This window comes from Gorilla gorilla, chromosome 5 (assembly GCF_029281585.2).
Source record: "Gorilla gorilla gorilla isolate KB3781 chromosome 5, NHGRI_mGorGor1-v2.1_pri, whole genome shotgun sequence".
Lineage (NCBI taxonomy): Eukaryota > Metazoa > Chordata > Mammalia > Primates > Hominidae > Gorilla > Gorilla gorilla.
This window is the reverse complement of record NC_073229.2, coordinates 47934480-47944441: the sequence shown is the minus strand read 5'-3', so window position 1 is coordinate 47944441 and position 9962 is coordinate 47934480. Positions and strand designations below refer to the sequence as shown.

General features: G+C 45.1%; 1 protein-coding gene across 6 annotated transcripts in view; it reads left to right on the top strand.

The window, feature by feature from the left end:
• Positions 1-6378: 6378 nt before the first annotated feature.
• TRIM26 (tripartite motif containing 26) overlaps positions 6379-9962 on the top strand; it is a 29568-nt gene continuing 25984 nt past the window's right edge. Inside the window, exon 1 of one of the 6 annotated variants that reach the window (XM_019028741.3) lies at positions 6379-7253. The gene's annotated coding sequence lies outside the window, so the exon portion shown is untranslated. The remainder of the gene's footprint in view (positions 7254-9962) is intronic. The other 5 variants (XM_019028745.3, XM_019028744.3, XM_055389901.2 and 2 more) reach the window with 5 other exon arrangements.

Here is a 9962-nt window from a genome sequence, read left to right as displayed (position 1 = left end):
TGGGTGACAGAGCGAGATTCTGTCTCAAAAAATAAAAATAAAAATAAAAGCTAGGGAATGATTATCACAAAAAAATGCAGCTCTAGCAAAGAGAGAGGGAGAGTGATCTATTGGTTAGAAGCACATAATAAAAGATATTGGAAATATTTGATTGCTTAGAGTGACAGATGATTACATAACATCCTTTATTATCTCATCAATACTTTAAAATGTGTATATGGATTATATGTACACTTTTGAATATATATTTCACAGTTTTTGAGTAAAGAAGGAGAGAAAAGGAAACAGAGAGCAGGTACAGACAATATTTTCTAATTTTGCTGTAAATGTGGAGCAGGAAAATAGGAGAGTACCTGAAGCAAAAACCTTTTAAAAACTTATGTTACCGGCCAGGCGCAGTGGCTCACGCCTGTAATCCCAGCACTTTGGGAGGCCAGGGTGGGGCGGGGAGTGGGGTGGTGGATCACCTGAGGTCAGGAGTTCAAGACCAGCCTGGCCAACATGGTGAAACCCCGTCTCTACTAAAAATACAAAATTAGCCGGGAGTGGTGGGGGGGCGCACCTGCAATCCCAGCTACTGGGGAGGCTGAAGCAGGAGAATCACTTGAAACCCAGAGGCGGTGGTTGCAGTGAGCTGAGATCGTGCCATTGCTTTCCAGCCTGGGTAACAAGAGCAAAACTCTATAAAACAAAAACAAAAACAAAACCAAAAAAACTTATGGTATCAAGGAGTTTGTCTTGTTTTGGTTTTTAAAGCGATATATTATAACATGTTTATATGCTCATGAGAATAATTCAGTGAAACGGTAAAAAAATTTGCTGAAGCAGGAGAGTAGATATTTATAGATGGTTAGTCCGTTTTTTGAGAAAACAAGAGAGGATGGGATCTAGCCTTGTCAGGGAGAGTAGAGACATCAAGGTGGTTCTGCTATGGCAGAACTTGCTGGAAACCCACTCTCTAGGGTGCAGGCAAAAGCTGTTCATACCAGAGACACTCCAGTATAAAATCCCTTCAGGAGGGGTGCCTAAGGAAGCTGCTCGCTGCTGGGTGTTGCTGACTGTGACTGAAGTAACTGGACACTAGGTAAGTTTTGGGTGCTGCAGGAGCAGGTGCTGGTAAACCATGCACTCACTGCAGGAACCTGGCAAACAGCACGCCAGAACCAGGAAGCAAAATCGTTTTTCCCTGCAATGACTCTCCAGTGCCCTCTACTGACAAAGCTTCAGGGCCAGATGGCAAAGAAAACATAATTAAAAGATTCAGGATCATTTTTGGAGCTGAGAGGCAGTAAATCCATAACTCACAAACTGGGGAATGGAGGGATCAGGCTGACAATACCTGAATCTTCCATCAAATCTACCATCACTAATAGTGGGATGAGATCATATACCTCTAAATGTGATACCATAGGTACACAGCACTGCTTTTGAAGTATTCTCCTTAAAAAATTGAACCCAGCCGGGAGCGGTGGCTTAGGCCTGCAATCCCAGCACTTTGGGAGGCCGAAACGGGCGAGTCACCTGAGGTCAGGAGTTTGAGACCAGCCTGGTCCAACATTGTGAAACCCCGTTTCTACTAAAAATACAAAAATTAGCCTGGCGTAGCGGCGGGCACCTGTAATCTTAGCTACTCAGGAGACTGAGGCAGGAGAATCACTTGAACCCAGGAGGCTGAGGTTGCAGTGACCCGAGATCGCGCCACTGCACTCCAGCCTGGATGACAGCGAGACTCCATCTCAAAAACAAACAAAAAACCCCAAATCTGATAAAGCCTTTTAAGTAAATAAAAATAAAAGCTAAGGAATGATTATCACAGAAATGCAGAGTGATGCTTACCTCTACAGCAGAGAGAGACGGACTAGTAGTATCTGGGTTAGGGACATATGGTGAAAGATATTGAAAATGTTTGATTGCTTAGAATGAGAGATGACTACATAGCATCCTTTATTATCTTATGAATCTTATCTAAGATACACAGGAAATAGAGAAACAAGTTAATTGATACCATGAGGAAGCAATCAACCAAATCCAGTACTGGGAACATTCTATGGGATAAATGAACTGGCTTCTCCAGCAAATTAATGGAATGAAAATAAGGGAAGGGTAGATTGTTATAATAAGATTAAGAGACATAATAATAAAATGCAATGTATTGCCAAAGTATAATTTTTAAAAGTCAATGACAGTATCCTATACAAAGAAAAAGTGAGCATGTATCAACGATGTACTAACAAGAGACTAGTAAAAAAAGAACTAGTTCAAAGAGAATTTGGAAGATTGAATATACATACACTGGACATACATCTTCTGTACCTCCACTGAACAAAATTCACTGACATTGCTATTGACCAAGAATCATTTCCATTGATACCACTTTTCTACAAGTTAATGTCTACCCCTAAGGAGTACTCTAAATACCCTAAAATACTAAATCAAAGTTAAACTACCCTAGAGAATTAGATAATTTTTACGTAGGCCTATTAGAAAATGCTACAGTGTCGGCCGGGCGCGTTGTATCAAGCCTGTAATCCCAGCACTTTGGGAGGCCAAGGCAGGAGGATTGCTTGGGTCCAGAAGTTTGAGACCAGCCTGGGCAACATGGCCAGACCTTGTCTGTATAAAAAATACAAAAATTAGCCGGGCATGGTGGCACACATCTGTCCCAGCTACTCAGGAGGCTGAGGTGGGAGAATTGCATTAGCTCAGGAGGTCGAGGCTGTAGTGAGCCATGATTGCACCATTGCACTCTAGCCTGGGTGACAGAGTGAGACCCTGTTTCAAAAAAAAAAAAAAAAATTTTTTTTTTAAGTTGAATTTGTCATTATATATTATACAATATATTTTCACTAACTTTTGAGTTAATAGACATTTAAAAGTCACCAAATTTGGAATACAAAGTATTTTAAATGACATCCCAAGTCATATAAGAGATTGGTTCAGCCTACGCTTTCTGTTCAAAACCCAGTAGTTAACGCTATTAGCATTCAAAATGCCTTTTTTTCCTTTTAAAAAGGACAGTTAAACCTGTTATTTTTTATCCTGCAGCCAGTTCTTAGCACAAAAGCAGGCAGATTTTAGTAGCACAAAAGTTATTTATTAGCTTATGCCTCTACCAGAAAACAGAAATGTTGGCTTAAAATTGTTTCATTGATGTAACTTTTACCTTTTCCTTTACAGATATTCATTTATTCATTCTGGCCCTAATACCAAGGTATCCTTCACACAAAAGATTCAAACAGATTCTTTGCATCTTTACCAATGGGAGTTTCATGTTTTCAAGTTTTTGTTTGTTTGTTTGTTTTTGGTTTGGAGGCCTCTTTCCAAGCACTCTAGTATTCTTAAAATCCTGAGATTCTGAATGGTATGATTTAGCTCAATATGTTTATACTAAACTTAGGGGAAAAAAACTGATATATTTTCCTTACCCATCACAAGGTTTATGCTGAGACTTCAATAACAAAAAACAGACTAACAAGAGAAAAGCATGCACATTTATTTTATCCAAGTTTTACATGACATGGGAACTTTCAGAAACGAAAACCCAAAGAAATGGGGACATTTGTGTAGTTGTATAGACAGTCAGGCAGATGTATGATTGCAAGGACAAAAGTGTATGAGCTAACGGTGATAAACTGAGAAGTTGGAAAGGCCTGTCTATTCAGTTTCTTCTTGGCATACCTGTGTGGCAGTCCCTCCCTCAGGGCATAGGAGAGGATGCCTGTTATATAAGGGGCTTCAGATGAAGGAGGGAGAAGGAGGGAGCAGGTCAGAGAGTGACCTTCCTAGATTTCGTGGCCTGCTTCAGGGAAGAAGGGGCAAGGGGAACTCTAGTTTCTATGGCCTGCTTCAGGGCAGAAAGGAGCAAGAGGTCAGAGAAACCTTCCTGTTTCTGCTATTTTCTCAATTTCCAAGGTGCCATATTTTGGGGTGGCATTTCCTGTACCCTGTCATATACAAACTCATTTTTAGACAGCGGCCTTTAGTTCCTCCTGAGGCTAAACCAGAGCTGCTCAAGGAATATACCTACTAAATCTTCTTGCTCCATTTAAGATATTTATTTCAAATGCAAATAATTATACCATACCCTTTGGCCTAGTCAGCACTGATTCACTATTTCAAAGCTTTACATTTAAGCCTCATAATAACCGTACGAAGCAGATCTAGCGACTTCCATGTTACAGAAGAAGAACCTGTGGCACACAGGTTGAGCAGCTGCCCCAAAGCCTCACAGAATGTGGCATACTGGAGAATTCAACGCAGAACTCTTACCCAGCCCCATATGCTGCCTTGGCCTCCATCTGGTATGACCACAGAAATGGAAAGCTGGAGGAAGGAATTTCAACTCTGCTTCAGAACCTTAAATGAAGCAGGAAGCTGTAGAGGGGCACAAAGCTACAAAGCTGCTACAAAGCTGTCTCCTCCACCACAAAGCAGAAATTGTGTTCCCAGCGTCCATTTCTGTTACCCTTACTTGGACTTGAGAAGCTGTATCAATCAAGATGTAGTGTGGTGGGAGAGGGGCTCAGTGCATGACTGATACCCAGCCAAGCAGGGCCAGGCAGCTTTAGAAATGCCCACACTGGGGAATTGAACAATGAGAACACATGGACACAAGAAGGGGAACATCACACACCAGGGGCTATTGTGGGGTGGGGGGAGGGGGGAGGGATAGCTTTAGGAGATATACCTAATGCTAAATGATAACAAACCTGCACGTTGTGAACATGTACCCTAAAACTTAAAGTGTAATAATAATAAAATTTTTTTACAAAAATAAAAAGAAATGCCCACACTGAGCTCATTTCATTTAACATACATTTATTTACATGGAAGCCATGTGCATGGAAGACAGGTGTTGTCTCAACTCTCTTGGGGCGTACATTGAGGGGGAGGAAGATGGAAAATAAACACATTGATAAAGAAATGAACAGGGTGCTTTCAAATGGCAACAAATGCATGAAGAAAGGGAAACAGAATAATGCATGATGGGGAACTGGTTTCAACTGGGTGAGGGAGGAAGACCTTTCTGAGATGTCAATTAAACAGAGACATGACTGACAAGAAGCGGGCAGCCATGCAAGGGGCTGGGGCAGGGAGTTTCAAGACCAGGTGTAAGGTGAAAGCACAGGGACCGAGGGAGAAGTGGCATGAGGGAGGTCAGAGAGTTAAGCGGAGCTGTCATGTCAGGAGCCCCAGCCCCTGCAAGAGTCTTCCATGCCCCTCTAAGTGTGCTGAGAGGATAGAGAATTTTAAGTGGGGTGGTGGATTTGTGGCTGGAGTCTGCCCAGAATGGTCTGTGAATAGGCCAAAGACCTCAGGACAGGGAGAAAACGCTTAGTGGCACAGCTTTATTTTTTATTTTATTATTATTTTTTGAGACGGAGTCTCGCTCCGTCCCCAGGCTGGAGTGCAGTGGGGCGATCTCGGCTCACTGCAACCTCCGCCTCCCGGGTTCAAGCGATTCTCTTGCCTCAGCCTCCTGAGTAGCTAGGACTACAGGTGCGCGCCACCACGCCCGGCTAATTTTTGTATTTTTAGTAGAGACGGGGTTTCACCATGTTGGCCAGGATGGTCTCGATCTCTTGACCTTGTGATCCGCCCACCTCGGCCTCCCGAAGTGCTGAGATTACAGGCGTGAGCCACTGCGCTCGGCGGCAGAGCATTATTTAAGGAGCATGTTAAACACACTTTCTTCCCACAACACCAACTAAAAAAGCAGGTATCAAGAGGGTCTAGGTAGGTGCTGAGACCACCTCCAGAGCACAGGCCCGCCAGAGTTGTGCTCAGCAGGTGAGGTCTACACTCCTCCCAGCCCGGAGGGGCGGCGTGAGTTATACTGCTGGACAAAGGGGAAAAAGACAAAATGCCGGGCTGGGGGAGAAGGGAAGGACGCGGGGTGTTAAATGTGGTTGTGGTTTCTTCTGAATGTCCCACCCACTCCACTATACATTGCTTAAATGCAGTGCAAATTTCCCTACCCCCAGCGGAGGAGGGGTGAAGATTCAGCAGGTTTTAGGGTCTAGGACCCTGAGTTCCTCCATTCATGAATACCCAAACAACTGTAGCCCACCCTCTCACCACTGCCTAGGCGGACGACCAGTGTCCCCAGCTAGATCTCTACCCTTAGGAGCAGGGCACTGGCTGACCCGGAGAACCTGCGCCGCCTCTTCCCAGCCTGCTGCCAGCCCAGTGCACGAGCTGAATGCCGCTGTCGCCTGGCTGGCCGGGAAAGACGGGGATCTTGACGCGGCGGCGCCTGGGACACGGCGACCGCAGCACAGGGCATGGCCCTGCCGCTGGACAGGACGCGGCGGCTGCAGGCAGAGCAGGAAGCGAGCGCAGGCTGGGCAGCGGCGTACGCTTCGGCGGCGTCAGCTTCCGGGGCCGTGGGCGGGGGCGCGCCCGAGCCTCCTGGAAACCTCCCCACCAAGGACCTGCGGAACCCAAGTCTCGGCCCGCTTTGTAGCCTCTGGTTTCTAAATTCAGCGTCGAGGAGCGGAAACAACCCCCCTGAACTGGGCCCAGACCCTTAAGCTCCTGGAACCTCAGTTTTTCCTTCCGTCGAATGGCGACAATGGCTGTCTGGTTGAACGTTATTTTACCTAGGAAGTAATAATTTTCGTAAATAGGTCTCTGAGAGTATTTGCTTGCTAAAATCCTGCTTTGTCCTGGAAGCAAATTTAGGCCACGTTAGGGGAGGGGACTTCGTATTTAATGTTGAGCACCTGGCGAGCGCCACCTTCCCCTCAAAGCGCCCTCGGACCCTGATCCAGTATAAGGCCGGAGTTGGGCAGTGAGGGGTCTCGAGAGGTGGAAAGGGGATTATTGCCCTTTCAAGAGTCCTACGTAGGTGACTCCTAAGCCTTAGCATTTACTCCCTTAGACCGTGTAACAGGCCACCCCAATTACGCGCCAAACTCAGGCTGCGGCTCTTGGCGCAGCCTCGGTCCCGCCTGATTTCAGTTTCCATTTCGCTGCCCCTGGTGCCCCACCGCCCGCGGCTGTCTGGGGATTTGCCCGGTGATCAGTGACGTAAAAGAGACTAAGGTTCCCATTGGACGGCGAAGTTCTGCAGGAGCCAATCCCGGGGCTGGTCCGGGAGAAATCTCGGCGAAGGGCCCCGAATAGCCGGGAGATTACGGGGAGGGGACGAGCTGTCGCGCTGGTTGCTCGTGCAGGAGCGGGACCCGGAACAGACCGCCGTGAGAGAGGAGGGGCGCCGGCCGGGATTCGCGGCCCGGAGCTCGGGACCGGTGAGTAGGGGGTGCAGATGAGACATACAGCGAAGCAACAGTCTCGTACGCTCCCCGGGTTTGGGGCGACCCAACGCAGCCGCCGGGCCCGGGTTCAAAACGGGGCCAGGCCCCCGGACGGGCTCAGGAGGGGGTCAAGTTCGCTGCGTCCTCCCTGCCAGCCAGATCCCTCCTGTTTGTTTGTCCTTCCATTCTCCCCCTCCTCTTGGGTCTTTCTCGCTTTCTGGTATCCTACTCAGACTCCCATCCATTCTAGTCTGCGGAACCAGAAGTAAGCGGGGCCTGGATGACCGTCCGGTTGCTTGGAGCCTGGTAGATAGGCGACTAATCCAGCTCCCTGACCAAAGTGTCATGCTTTCTTTCTCTTTCTTTCTTTTTTTCTTTTTTTTTTTGTTCGGAGTAAACCGGTTTAGCCACAAATACTTGGAGCTGTGCTTTCACTCCTTCCAGCTCATTAGCATTTTTCTTACTGATTTTCTCCCTATTTGGCCTTAGAAAAAAAGTGTAAATTTAACTCTGTGGAGTAAATGGGAGGGACACACTTCCAAATCTCCAGTAGATTTCAAATTTTGACACCACGATTTGTGTGTACTTCAAAAGAGGGGAGAATGACATTCGTTTATGCATGCCTTAACCTCCTGTTTTTAACTCTTAGCTGAAATCATAATCCCTAACATGTTTTTCCCCAAGTTCAAAAAAATCACCTTTAAAAAAAATAGGCTTTTTATGTTTCAAAAATTGCAATTTTATTGTTTAAGTAGACTTTATTTCTTACAACACTTTTAGATTTACAGAAAAATTGAGAAGATAGTACAAAGTTCCCACACGCTCCAAACCGGGTCCCCTGTTATTAACATCTTACCTCAGTGTGGTACATTTGTTGCAGTTAACCCATATCAATACATTATTATTGACCAAAGTCCATAGTGTGTTCAGATTTCCTTAGTTTTTACCTCAGTACTTTTTCTGTTTCATGATCCCATGCAGGTTACCACATTACATTTAGTTGTCATGTCTCCTTATGCTCCTCTTGGCTGTGGGAGTTTCTCAGACTTGTTTTGATGACCTTGACAGTATTGAAGAATACTGGTCGTGTATGTTGTAGGATGCCCCTCTATTGGAATTTGATGTTTTTCTCCTAAGACTGGGCTTATGGGTAACTGGGAGGAAGACCACAGAGGTAGATTGCCATTATCATCCCATCGTGTCAAGGGCATGTACTAACATGATTTATGACTTAATATTGATTTGGGTGAGATAGTGTTTTTCAGGTTTCTCCACTGTACAGTTAGTGTCTTTTCCACTCTTTGCGTGTATTGTCCTCTTTAGAAGGAAGTCACTAAGTGCAGCCCATACCTAGGGAGCCGAGAGTTATATTCCCCCTTCTTGAGGGCAAGTATCTACATATTATTATTTGCAGAAGATTTGTTTCTCTCTTCTCCCCCATTTATTAATTTATTCAATCATTAATTTCAGTGTAGACTCAGGGACATTTATTTTATACTTTGGTTTATAATCCAATACTACTTTATTTTGTTGCTCAAATTACTGTGGCTTTGGCTGTTGGGAGCTCTTTTCACATTGGCTCCTGTGCTCTTTCATAGTATTTTTATAGAGCTTTTTGCTAATGAGACACTCGTACTTATGTGACCTTGCCTCAACCTCAAATAGCCTGGTAAACTTGGCAAAATATTTTCACCTTGTTAAGAGGTAAGGAGACTGAAGGCCTAAGGCAGTGGGTGACTTCTTAGATATCACTTCCTGCAGGGGAGTAACAGGTTGAACTCAGATTGTGTGTGATCACCACAGAAGACACTGCAAACCCCCGAAGAGAGTCCATGGTGTGTATTGAGGCTTCTTGGAATGACTTCAGACTTGGACCCCCCAGGATCAGAATAGAAAAGACACGGAGAATGGGAAGTTGGTTTCAGAAGACAAAAACATAAATTGGCTGGCATCAGGATGAATTAGATTTTGCCAGCTTTATAGAAATGGAATTTTGTTCTTCCCCCCAAAATTGTGTGTGTATGGAGGGAGGCCAGGAGAGATCTAGGTAATGTGTGTGGGCAAGAATGTCTAATCTAAAGAGAGCCCTGGAAGCCTGCTGCTGAAGCAGAATTTTAATGTGGGAAAGGGGGGTGTGTAATGAAAGGGGGAAGAATGGAGATGGCAGGGCTCTGGAATTAGAGGAGGTCATTCATTTCACAAACATTTGCAGACCCCCTACTTTGTGCCAGATATTGGAGATAAAAAGGTCAGTGAGGCATGACCTTTGGGTTCACATTCTGGTGGGAGAGAAGACAGATAAAAATATCAATTACAGCCACTTATCCATGGCTTAGTTTTCCGTGGTTTCCGTTACCCATGGTCAACCTCAGCCCAAAGACAGTAAACAGAAAATTCCAGAAGTAAACAATTCATAAGTTTTAGATGTGCATTGTTCTGAGTAGCATGATGAAATCTCTTGCCCTCCCACTGTTCCTTCATCACAAGAAGGGTAAGTACAGTACAAGATAGTTTGAGAGAGAGAGAGACCACATGCATATAACTTTTATTACAGTATGTTGTTATAGTTATTCTGTTGTGTTATTATTGTTAATCTATTTCTGTGCCTACTTTATAAACTTTATTACGAGTGTGTATGTGTAGGAGAAACAGGTTTCAGACATCCACTGGGGGTTTTGGAATGCATCTCCTGAGGATTGAGGG